Here is a 14,093-nt window from a genome sequence, read left to right on the forward strand (position 1 = left end):
TTGCTAAAAATTACTTTCAAGGCGCTGAAGTTACCAAGGAAGTGTCATAAAGTCATTAATGCGTTGCCTCCTACTTATAACATGATGCAGGTACTACAACAGAATGTATAGGTTTTATTACTTTATAATTGTGAATTTAGGTTTTAATAACTAGAATAAAAACCTCCGTGACGTAAACAGTCCGTTGAGGGCCAAAACGTGTCAAGCGGTCTTTCGTTGGATAACGCGTGGTCAGTGCATCGTGTCCCGTCGCCGCTGTTTTCGAGTTTTGGAGACCGGATTCTGCTATAATTGTACTCACGAATTTGTAGCTCTCCCAGGTAATCGAACCTGGGACCGCTCACACTAAAAGCGAGTGCGTTAATCATTTGCCTATGCTGAGCTTATTAAATATAATGACAATACCATTTATTAATCTAAATTCATTGCAGAATGTAAAGTGGAAAATCTTCTTCAGTAATTTGCGAACACAACTATGGTTCTATAACAAAATGCAATCATCTAACATTCTCAATGTTAACAAATAAAATATTTCAAATTTCAAAGGAAACATAAGTATCTTACATCTGTTTTCGTATTCTACTTCTTTCCTCACTTATGCCTTACCAATTTACTTTTTGTCTGAATAACAATGGTGATTTTTGTTACTTTTTTCATTTTTTAAGTATGGTGTCTGTCACACGGAAGGCATCATGGAAAGGTTGTAGGGTACTTGGGAGAAGGGGGTCAATTTTACTGATCAGTGATCACTCAGGGAGCGGATTTTCTTTTCTTTTCCTTGCTTCGGAAGTCGGCCATATTAAGTAGTAGTGCCAACCATATGATTGCAATGTAATATAACTGATCTTATTTCACACAAAAATGGATAAATTTACCTTTAGCACATAAAACTCATATTTCTATGGAAATTACATAAAAAGTACACACTTTAGACATTCCAGACAAAATAAAGTTTCCGAATTCTTTGCGTAAACGCATGTTTTGGAGGTATTGCATAAAATAGATTAAATACTTTGTGATACTTCAAGATTTATTGAGAGATGAGTGATTACAAAATAATTTGAAGTTTGTTTCTCTCTGGAAATGTAAGCTTTCTGTGTGGCGTTTATCTGTAGAAAAACCGGAAACTTCCACACAACTGCTTTGCAAAACAGTAAAGGACGTTAGTGTAGTTGGTAGGAAACTGCCTGCAGCCTATCAGGAACACGCTTGCAGATGTTAGAAAAAACAAATTCAGAAGTATGTTAGAAAAAAACAAGGGATACCAAAAACAAAAGTATTTCCACTGTTTTTAAAACAAAAAAATAAATATTATTCAGTTTTTCCCAACGAAAAATACGCTGCCTACTGATGACATCACTTTCACAACGAGCCGAGATTGTGAATGTGTGGGGGACTACCTCGACATCCCCATATGTCTTCACGGCATATTGCAATGTGCAGGGGAAGCATTACCTTTAATAGGGTATACGTATAGCCTACTATGGCGTTGGGAGGAGGGGGTTGAACCGGTCCATCGACCCCCCTGAAAAATCTTTGATTTCAAATTATAAAAAAGTTCAGTGAGTTACAATTACGTAGAACGGTATATTAAAGTAAGAATGAGTTAAATCGAAAGAAAATTGAGTGTAACATACAGGAACCAACTTTTTTAAAAAAAATACTCTATCATTTAATCCAATGTTCACAAAGCTTTAAAAATACAAAAAAAAAAAGTTTTATGTGAAAAGCTATACAACATGAACTTCATGAGTAAATATTGCCCAATTTTTAAAGCTTTTTCTTGAGCGATGTGTGTAAGCGTATGATATGTAAAAAAATGAGAAAACAGTTGTGCTGGTTTTTAACACATCTGGTGGATCGAGTAGAAGAGTTTCCCCGCGAATGTAATAATAAATTTGGAATAACATTGGTTTAATTTAGTTAGTTTAAAATAGCTGTTATTGTATAAAAATAGTTATCATCATAACCATGATAATAATGATTATTCTTATTATTACTTCTACTATTCACGTTAGCAGGCCTCTGTGGCGGTGTGGTTAGCACAGCGCGTCACGACGCCAGGGTTCGAATCCCGGACTGAACATGGGCATTCCTTGTAAGTGTCCCTTCATCAATTTCATCATACCATCACTCTTCCTTATCGTCGCGATTAGCCAAAATCGGAAGAAATGCGGCGTAAAATAACCTTATTCAATCAATACTATTCACGTTTTATCAGTGGTCTGACCCCTTACTCCTACAAACATTTCTGGCGACGCTACGTATAACTAATGCTTCAAGAAGGCATGAAAGTCCCACCTTCCCCGGAATTTTTCATGATGAGAAAAACATCTTTCTTCAAAGTTTGCCATATTTGGGACTAAGGAGCCCCTTTGAGCATTTTGTAATTATTTCTAAATAAGAGCACAAAAGTGTCAGATCTGGTTTCAAAGCAGCCAGATTGGCAACAGTGGCTGTTTACTAATATAATCAAATGGCCACAAATTAGTGCACCCTTACACGCGAGTTGGAGAAGCCACGTGGAAGCCGAGTGATGGGTCATCAGTGCACTCCCGCACCAAGGTATTGAACTTGGGCGTCACGTGATATCGTGCAAAGCCCTGCCAAGTCAGTCTGGCACCGGGCTCGCATTTCAGGCGGGCAACACCAGATATGTGGTGGAGGATTATCGCTCATATTTATAGGCAACGAGCCAACGATGTGCATTGCTTATGCGTTTCCGTTACGGGTGTCGTACTCAGAAACACTGTTGCCAACTTACCTACTGACCCGTTACTTGCACTTAGTGGCTCAAGTACGTTTATGAGTTGAGTGTGTTGGTTTGATTTTTATTTTATTTTACTTCGCTTTCCTGCCACTTTTGGATTAATCGCGAAGATGGAGATGAATGGCGATGAGATGGAATAGACAACACATGCCCACAAATGATTATTCTGGCTGCAGGTCCAGACACCGGAGCCTAGTTAGACTGCAAAATGCAGTTCAGGATGCACTACGTGGAAATGAGGTTGACACTTAAGTGCATTCTCCTTACACACCGAATTGCACGTGTTTGAGATTCGGTATGGGTCACATTCATTATCATAAACAATATTTTTGTACAGTTACGGACACTTCTGGGTTGTAATAAACCCATTAATTCTCGATGAAATCGTTACAATCCAGAATTGTCCGTGACTATACTACCAATACATTCATGTTATGTGAACTGATCCCTCCACACATTATAACATATAATCTCAGCACAAAAAAATAATGGGCTGGTAATGATTTACAAAAGCTCACCGCCAGGGGTCTCGGATTCGAATCCCGGCCTGGGCATGGATGTTTGTGAGTGTGCATTCATCAATTTCATCATGTCATCAATCATCCCCATTTTCTCAAAACTGGGACAAAAAGCGAAGTAAAATAAAGCAAACCAATCAACCAATCAAATGCTCACCTAAGCTCTAATCTATAGGCACGTTAGGGCAACCATGGATAAGGGAATACAGGTGGTTGAAGCGTGATGCTGATTACATTATCTAAACAATGGCCTAGAGCGAGTGGGACCCTATCACCACAATCTCCCTACCCTACGTGCCTTCATGCTGCGGTGCAATACTTACGTGTGTACGTGTATATGCGTATCACACACACATACACAACAACAACAACAACAACACACTCACAGTGTGTACAGTGAGCAGCAATAAAAATGGGACACCTATATTTTGAAACACTCGCTTCTCTGCAAGGCGTTACATGTGTCGATTAAATCTACGGTGGTGGTAGAAGTTGCTATTGAAAATTTGATTGCTACTAAAATACACTTATCGCCGTAGAGTTAGGCAACACACATAACGCCTTCAGGACCATATTTTGCCAGTGGACCCGTCCGGTTAGCTCATGCGCACTAGCGTCTATGGTCGCCACTCGCGACTAAGGCAGACGAACTGTGGTTTGGGTGCACTATGATCGTCAGGTTCTTGCATGCATGATTTTAGCTTTGTATTAATAATGTGCCCGGCAACACTGCTCAGAAACAACCTACAAGGTTTGTAAGTTCAAGATAATGCAATATGACGCAGTACTGATTCTTGAAGGTGATGATATCAGACAAGCATTTTCAATACATTGTCTCATAAGGTTCTGCGTACCGGCTTTAAATCTGTACCCTGTTACATTCAGCAGTTATGTCGTCATACACTAGTTCTTTCCTTTTATTTGTTTATATAAATCTCCATGAAACAGCTGTTGCAATTCCTGTATGCAACGGATTGGGCAGGACTGAATTAATGAGTGCGGCAGCGTTTAGGTTATTGTCACTCGTTGCAAAGCACGGGCTTAGCTAGGATTTAATTTCATGGGATCCAGTCACACACAGATACACACACTGCGTTGGAGAATTTTGGGGAGAATAGTACCGAGGTAACAATCTTGAAGTACCCATCATTATGTATATAAGAATTGTGATTATTGTATTCATAAATATCAATTTTACCAAAATGTTGGCGTACAGCAGAAAATGTATGATTTTCGTGGTGTTTTTCTCGAAAAACAAGGAACGTACGTAAAAATCTAAACTTAACATACGAGTACTTTAGTAACGTAGTATCCATAGAAAGTGTGTTTAGTGTTTCGGACGGCGATTAAGGTTTCGGCGTTACATCGATTGTGCAAATTAGGTCTATTAAGGTTTCGGCGTTACATCGATTATGCAAATTAGGTCTCTACATATGCATGTTGTTTCAGTGGAAGACACAACCAATGGTTAATGCCATTTTTTTCCAGCATTTCAAATTCTACATAAAAAAGGCTACCTTTTTTCTGTAAAAATGTAGTAGTGGAATTTTGTAAACTTTCGGAAAAGGTTCTTCTGGTCCCAGTGAACTAATTACTGGCTACGCCGATGATACACAGATATATTTTATGGATAGTGAAATGTAAGACGGGTTCTCGAAATTATGGAGTGTCTTAACTCGATTGAAATGCGTCTCAAGGTCGCTTGGGTGACAGAGGCGTCGAGTGGTCCGTTCTAGATTACGAGATAAGTCTCTGCCTGTTTCGGATTTCCGAGGCTGTCTCGTAAAAGTTGAGACGAGAACGAGACAGTCTCTCGAGAAGAGACTGAGAACTAGTCAGACTTCTCTAAATCTAAGCGAAACCGAGAATTACTGTCCGAGAATGTCTCGTTCGAGAATTTTCAATCACATTTGAAAAATTTGCCTTACAATGCGATTTCTGCAGACATACAAAGCGGATATATACCTGATTATTTGTAGATGACTCAAATATTTTTTGTTTATTGTAATTGCAAAGTCTATCCATTGGTGATAATCTAAACCTGTGCTGCGCGGTTGCATAACTTTAGGATAAAATGCAGTTTCTCGTGGATTCATAGGGTCGAAACAAGAAGTTAACCACAAAACAATTAAGAAAAGCTTTTGTCTTTATGAACTCTATATGCTGTGAAAGTTTGTGCGGTGACACCTAGGTCGAGTGTAAGGGGTGACCCTTTCTCAAGACACCCAAATGTCAACTTCACTTTCACGTAGTACACTGTGGACTGCATTTTGCAGGGAAAGTGGATCTTGGGTCTGTACCCATGGCAAGTATAATCCTCTACGGGACTTGTCTTATGTTGTTCATGTGTGTTTGTGATTGTCCCCCCTCATCTATTTCATCTTATCACCATTTATCCTCATCTTCGCAATTAGCCAAAAGTGGCAGAAACGCTAAGTAAAATAAATCAATTCTCGGAACCTAGGACTCTTGACTCTAGGACTCTTAGAGCGTTACGCTAACCACGCTGCCAAGGAGGTTAGCAGTGTGACGCTAAACACTACTATAAAGAGAAAACTAATATCGAAACTACTTAATTTGTAATTGTGTTAATTATTATATTAAAAACAAAATTTACATTTGGTCACTAGCTTCCAACAAAATAAGCAGAAAATTGTTAATTTCATGCGGATACAAAATCCCTTGTCCAGATACCATTTGTAGGGACACTTTGTTCCTGTCAAAGATATCAGTATCACCCTGTACGATTTATTTTGTGCTTTTGACAGCTCACATTGCTCATGTTCTGTTTTCTCGACCACTTGGTATAATTTTTCCAGCAGTAAGTTAGTCAATCTCTATTTCCGACCACACCACCGTATTGAATTTTTAGTTGCAGTACGACCGGCTTTATTTTCGGTCTCCAATGGTAAAAGAGCGCGAGCACATTTCAAATACATGCTCGTATGACTGGCTGTTCCATGCACCTGCTATCACGTGTACGAAATACAAGAACCAATCACATCGACCAACTCCAGTAACGCCAACTAGGAAAGCCGTTGATCATTCTGCCTTGCTATTGGAGAACGAACGCGCTGTCGCAGAACCGAATGTCACATGTACCGAATTTTGTCGTCTGCTACATTCAGCGTAGTTCGCCGGCCAAGCCAGACTGTAGCCATCAAAAGGCAAAATGACTCAAGAACTGTGGAGTCTTTCCCTATCCTCTGTAATAAACAGAGGTGATGAATTGGCAACAAACGCTCGATCGCTATTTGTTGGATTTTTCACGCGTTTGCCCAGAACCTTTCCGCTAACCAGTAACCAGTTGGCGCGTTCCCTCTAGCCAGGTGCTGCCAAATCTACAAGGGTTGCGCCAACGACGGAAATTACACTCAGGCTCATATAATGAATTATGTATCGCCCAATAACTGTACAGTTTCTTTAACCGAGATTGTCATGACAAAAAACATGGGAATGAAGTAATAACATCCATACCTGCGGGGTAACTTAACACGTATTCAGCATCACAGTGATCTAATACACGCAAATGAACATTGCCAGAGGGTCGTCACGAGATTACGTTGACCTATATTCCATCTTACACCTTCCACTGTCTTCTGTTAGCTGTGCTACTGAAGCAAAGAAACTGCTAAGGAAGTCTATTTTCCGTACTGTCAACAGTGTAGCATGCAACACGGATAATAACGTTTTATCTTTCTACACTCGGAAGAATAAGTGACTGCAATTGAACAAAAGAAGACATCCTCAACCTGTATCCCAAAGTGCATTATGAGTAGTTGGGATGTATAATATTTAAGGATATAACTACCAAGAAAGCAATAAGTGAGGAGAAAATCAAATTGGGGAGGGGGTAGCTACAGAACATCGGCTGCAACACTTCCTGCCCAAAATGGTAGTTTCCAGCTTGAATAAGAATGTATAGGTGTAAGAGTGACAGTGTTGCCATATATATATTCTAAAGAGACTAGCTTACTTCCTGAAGGCAAAGGATTCAAAGAGGACTCGGTAAATTTGGATCAGATGAAGATGGCTAGAAAAAATCAGACTCATCCACCTCTTTTAAAGGTCTATCATTTGGCAAATTTCATGGAAATCATTATTTTTCTATGAAATATCACATGATTGTTTTATTAGTGGGGCAAAACTATTTTTAAATTTCTTGAATTCAGATATCAATCAGTCAAAATCTAATCAATGTAACTTTGGTTCACATACGGAACATTTTTTAATTTAGGAGAATTTGAGAAAGTTGCCTATTTTAGTCTTTGAAATTAGAATAGCTTTCTAATGTTAGACAGTTTCTAAATTAACCATGGAAGTATCAAACATACTGAAAGAAGATGACGAAAAGTTAGTTGTATTATCGCGTTTTCTCCGAGGGGAAAGTAAGAAATTAAAATAAATTTTAGAGAGCTCACAATATCAAATGCTAAAAAAAATATTATTTTCTTGATACATTTGACAGTTATAAGCGTTGTACGTACAGGTTAGGATTTAAAAGTAATGAGCCTTCGTTCAAAAAGACATATTTATTGAGCTGATCGGTACAACTGACTAATAGTCTTCAAAATAGGCACCTCCTGCATCAATGCACTTCTGTAGGCGGCTTTTCCATGACTCAAAGGCGTCCCCGAAGTCCTGTTCTGGGATGGCTGCAAGGGCTGCCTTGACATTTGCTTTGATGTCCTCGATGGAGTCGAAACTTTTCCTTTCAGCACTGATTTTAAGCGTGGAAACAAGAAGAAGTCAGGAGGCGACACGTCCGGACTGTAGGGAGGCTGGAGTACCACAGGAACGTTGACTCGGACCAGGTAGTCGTTGACGATGAAGGCGGTGTGGCTTGGGGCGTTATCGTGGTGAAGCTTCCAGTTGTCCTTGATGTCCCTTCGCTTGCGCGCGACGCTTCTTTTCAGCCTTTTCAGGACTTCCCGGTAGTAAGCAGCGTTCACGGTCTGTCCGGGCGGGACAAACGTCAGTTCTGGCCGACGACGGGCGTCCAGACCGGGGTTCGTCAGTCACCTCTTTCCGGCCCTCAGGAAAAGCCTTGTGCCACTTTTTGACTTGAGAAGAGGACAGACACTCAGTCCCAAACGCCTGTTGAAGCATTGTGACCGTTTCGGAAGGAGACTTGCCCAACCGGACGCAAAATTTGATCGCGTAGCGTTGCTCTAACGAACATTCCATATCGCCGTGTCACGCACCACCGTATAGGGGCTACTGTTAAGGCCGATGCTACCGCTCCGAAAGCTGGGAGCCAACTGACACGCGTTGCGCTGCGAAGCCAACACCCACCACCACCCATCATGCCAAGCGGAGTGCGCTGCAGGGTGCGCACGCGTCAGTATAAAGTGAGGCTCATTACTTATGAATCCTACCCTGTATATCAAAATGATCACTGAAAGATTTGATCAATCTATATAGAAAGACCATAAAATGAAAAATGGAGTGAATAATGTTCACCTTATCACATGTAGAACTATTCTCTCTAATCCTTCTCAACTTTCACATGAACTAAAATTATTACTAATTCACTTGAAGTGCATTTACTATGTTTTTACGTATGTGGAATAAACAAATAAATAGGTTCTAGTAACCGAAAATGTGTTTAAAACAGCAGACAAATATTCCTTTTCACCAGAATATTTTTTTTCTAATTCAGACCAAATCGGGCTCATCTGTTTAGAATTACAAACTAATTTAGTCAAAATTACTATGTTTAGTAAAAGCTGTTTTATAGTAACTTACATAGAAATTTGAAGCTAAGGACATAGGCTCAATATATGACACTGTAAACTGGACATAGGTTTGCAAGTTTCTATTTGACACCATTGCATATTGTGTAGCATTTTACACGATCAGACCTGTTTTCTACAAAGATTATACGTTGCAGGATCTGGATCCACAGACAACAAACAACGAAGTTTGCAAAGCATCCAGGCAAACTGCCACTCTTGCGTTTTTGTTCATTTGACGTCTACACATGTTATGCCTGATTTAGGTGCACACAAGAATGCCTTCTCAACGACAACTGTTCTGAGACAGGTTGCAATGTGGATTGGAAACAGAACAGGGTCTTGATAAATTACCTGCAGAAGGCTGGAGCGCCAAGAGTTCGAGAGATACGTTCCCTATGAAGATACACAAGCGTACATCACGCTTAACCTGACTTAGCGTTTGAAGGCACTCGTATGATATAAGAACTTAATAAGCTTAGGGTCTACACAATAAACTTATCGATAAACCAATAAACTGAATCCATTAAATTCACGATGATACCAGATCCAAAGTAATTCAGTCCTAAGAAAGAACTTAATGCAGCGAAAAATCTGAGCACAAACTCAGAACATGAGTTGATCACTTAACGAGCACAGTTTTACTTAGATTTCATTTCCTGTATGAAGTCCAATTGACCATACCTAAGAAGTAGAACCTAATTTCAATACAACTATTAATCAGAAATGGATTAAATAAACCCAAAAATTTCCTTCTCCCTTAAAGGATAAATCATGGCAGAGTTCATTCGTTCACCACATTCGGGACCTTTTACCATAAAATGACCTCTGTGAGGCAATGTTTAGCGTAACACGTGACAAAAATATGGGACCTCGGCTCCAATTTTGTATGTACGTTCTACCATCTATTGTAGCAGTTATTTATTCTTACGAATCTTACGAATCGACGTAATTAATATAGAGATTAAAAAACAAAACTAAAGTAACCAAAAATACGTAGAAATAGAAATTACCATAACAGCAGATTAAGGAAATACGTTGCCGTTTATTTGGTTTATTTTATTTTGTTTTCTGTCACTTTTGGCTAATCGCGAAGATGAGAATGATGAAACTTATGAAGAGACACTCACAAGGGACACCCATGCCAAGGCCGGATTCGAACCCGGGATCGTTTGTGTAGTAGCGCGCTGTGCTAATCACTCCGTCACGGAGGTTATTGTAATACATTCTTGTTGTTCTCTGATTGCTTCATTGATCAGTGATCATTACCTGATTGGTTGACTGAAGGTTTACCTCGCTCAGAATACACTGTAAGAGTTGGCTGAAGAAATAATGGTGTAAGACCGTCCATTTCAGCTGTCATCTAACAATAGGAAAAATGACCATGACAGTTTTTAGAGTATTACACCTCATTACTTGATTAACCTAATTAATGTAATTTTAATGATTTAGTCTTTAAAAATATGCATATGGTGCACGCAACAGCAGTTAATGGACGAAATCTTTGCGCACGATAAAATGTTTAAATTTAAATAAAAACTGTTATATCCAGTTTTTGTACATTAACAGTTAGACTGTTAAATTTTAACGATATAATATTGTAAATTCTACGGTAATATTTAACAGTGTATGATAAGTGGGATAGGTAGCAATTTTTCAACTTAGGTTATACAAGGAAATTTACTATTCTACATGCACTATATCTATGTTGAAATATATAAATCAGGATTCGGACAGAGACAAATTGGAAACTCTGTATTCACTAGTTCAAGGCAACAAATAACAAGAAGAATTTGGAAAGTCATCAATCAACTGGCTTGCGACCTTACACGAGGAAGATTTCTCAGTGAACACAATCCAGGCACTTGACACGACCCTGAAACCATCAAAAGCAACAGTCTGGTACTATAGTGCGATCTCCGGCAGTTGAAACTATAAACCTATTTCTCATCTGAATCTATTTACCTGTACCAAAACCGCATAAAAGAAAAGTAGCACACCAATGAAACATTAAATGTGGTGCTCGAAATTTCGGTTTGGCATTCATGGCAAGCTTAAGGGGGATTTATTTTTACGCCGCATCACGGCAAGGACCACAAGGGAGAAATTTCTTGCATTCGCCTGAAGTTAACAATAAATCAACTCTTGCTCGAAGCAGCAATGCAACAACGCTATGAAGGCAGCTTTTAGCAAAGTAACAGCAACAAGTATTGCTAATTGCTTCTGGCAAGTCACGTTCAAAAGAAATCTGCTAGCAAGCAATCACTTCCCGTGGAGCAGGAATGCCAATAGAACGGCCACACAACAGAGCATGGCAGGTTGTTCCACAAAAATCATCTTCGCGGGACATAAAACGGTTTTATGGGACCGCATCCGAAACACTTGATTACATCTTGACATGTTGGTACATTCCGACACGCACAAGCATCAGAGACGTCAAACGCAAGCCCATTGTTTGTTCTTCATAAACTTAAACTGTACTACATATTAAGCGTTCCGGACTACAATCTTAAATTTAACACCAAAAGGTTTTCTGCCCAACAATTACTACAACAATATAAACTTTAGATATAAAGTTTCAATAATAGAAATAATCATAGTACTCCATTAAATGCTGGATTTATTCTCACACGCGTGTCTACAATACTGTATGGTTTACGTTCAAAGGAGTGCAATGAACAAGACAGCATTTTCTACTCGATTCTGGGCATATAGAATGTTTACTAATAGCTTCTTGTTGATCACTTCTTTATACTTCCTAATAAATCCTGAACAAGTTAATTCAAATTTCTGAAAAGTAAATTATTGAAACTATCATGGTGTAGATCAAGGGCGCCGCAGGATTTTTTCTCAGGGGCAGCAGTGTCACAGAAACTTTTATTATTATTATTATTATTATTATTATTAGGTACTATGATTATTATTACTGTTATTATTATTGATATTATTATTGTTCTTTTTGTTATTATTATTATTGCATTACTATTACTACTACTACTACTATATATGATTTTTTAAAATTACATACATTTGTAATTTCAATATTCTTTATATCTATATACAATTTTCATAACTGTATACTTGACATTAATTCATGTAGGACAAAAAGTTGTTCTTTATAGTGAGATAATCAGTGTAAAATAGAGTGTAAGCTTACTTCAAATGATAATAATAATAATAACTGCTGTAACTTACGGCCTGTAAGTTGCAGAAAACAGTACTTTTTGTTATGAAATATCCTTACAATTTCGCCATTCGAATCACATTAACTCTTTCCAGAAATCTCAGGAGACCCGCCACCCCTTCGGGCGCCCATGGTGTAGATAGATACAGGTCGTTCATTCCAAATTAGATAAAAATGAAACTGCTTATTATTTTAACAGCTATACAGTTCAGTGAAAACATATTCCAGCAGAACAGCTAGCTAGCTAAAAAAGGTGAGTTTAAAATGCAAGATCCAGGTCCGACATTCATGTTTTCAAATGGCTCCATGAGATTTCAGAATTCCAAAAATGATATTCTAAGGTGAGAGGTCATACAAAGAATAAACTTACTTCAAAATTTCAAATAATTTTTCGAAGGAGTAGTGTAAATAGATTAACTATTCATTTCAATATGTTAACAGCATGATATTTACTCATTTGGTAAATTGAATAGAAGAGTCTCTGCAAGGATATAATAATAATATATTGGCCAAAAAATAAGTTATTGTTATAATTAGATTATATCAAATGATTATTATTCCTATTACATTTGCTGTCAACGGGCTGACACTGCTACAAAAAATCTGGCGATACCAATGGTTACGTCTTCTCTCGTCTTACTTCGATGTAATCCTTACTCAATATGTGAGTGATCTAAAAACGGCAGTTTATCACAAGATAGTTGTCGTCCTTACAAAAGTCTTCCCTGTCGATATACCAGGTGGTCTTAATTAAGGGTCACCTATTCAGAGTCGTCTGGAGATCGTTCGAATCAACGGATCGCGGTGAAACTTTCCAGTTGGTGGTGAATATTTGAATTATTATTTGTCAGCATTCGCTTCCCCATGGTCTACATAGCAACTATACCAAGTTTCACCGCAATCCGATGATTTGAACGGGCTCTGAATAGGGAAATTTAATTCTAAGCGCCACATTTCCACCTGGTGGCGAAAATTTGAACTATTTTTCGTCAGTATTCGCTTCCTCATTGACTTCATAGCCTCTCCACCAAGTTTCACCGCAATCCGATGACTTGAACGGGCTCTGAATAGGGAAACTTACTTCTAAGCGCCACATTTCCACCTGGTGGCGAAAATTTGAACCTTTTTTCGTCAGCATTCATTTCCCCATGGTCTTCATAGCTTCTATACCAAGTTTGACCGCAATCCGTTGCTTCGAACGGGCTCCACAGGGCTCTGGAATTATACTGGTTCAGTCTAGCAAACGATGCAATATTGGCGATATCCACTCTTATTGATGGAAAGGTAAGGGTTGCATATCTGCATGGAAGACCTTTCGTGTTCGCCGATGGACGCAATTTCATACAGACCGAAATGTCACAGCGCATTCCAAAGCTCGCCTGTTTTTCATGCGGCTAGGGCCCGAACAATGACGGACACTCTATTGTCCACCTACGGTAACTGACGAAGCAAAAACGAAGTTGTAGGCATACTTCCCTTTCCCATTCAAACGATAATTCGCCGGAAAGCTAATTCTGGAAGCATTGTTGAGGTTGGCAGCAAAACAGGGTAACAAGCAGCAAATATCCTTGGAATGGCTTTAAATTGAAAGTAAATCTAGCGGAAACAGAACCCATGGTTTGCAAAAGTGGACGAGTGCGGAAAAAGAGGAAAAGTAGATGTATAATGGGCATGAAACAGAAAGGTTAAAGAGATTTAATTACTCAGGATTTACTGACAATAATGATGACCACTGGCGCAACAACAAACGAGCATTGTGATGACAATAATATGAAAATGTAGTTGAAAACTTTATCAGACGCTACCATGGGTGCCCAAGAAAATGTTGTAAGACAAAGAGGATCAAAAACAAAAGGTTATGTTTTGAAGTGGGATATGTGTTGAAA

At 38.8% G+C, this 14,093-nt stretch overlaps 1 protein-coding gene across 4 annotated transcripts in view; it reads right to left on the reverse strand.

Annotated features, from left to right (window-relative positions):
• The window catches only part of LOC145984942 (bumetanide-sensitive sodium-(potassium)-chloride cotransporter-like), a 418,353-nt gene that overhangs the window by 334,385 nt on the left and 69,875 nt on the right, over window positions 1-14,093 (reverse strand). The window lies entirely within an intron of this gene.

This window comes from Lepisma saccharinum, chromosome 3, assembly GCF_977018435.1.
Source record: "Lepisma saccharinum chromosome 3, izLepSacc3.1, whole genome shotgun sequence".
Taxonomy (NCBI): Eukaryota; Metazoa; Arthropoda; class Insecta; order Zygentoma; family Lepismatidae; genus Lepisma; species Lepisma saccharinum.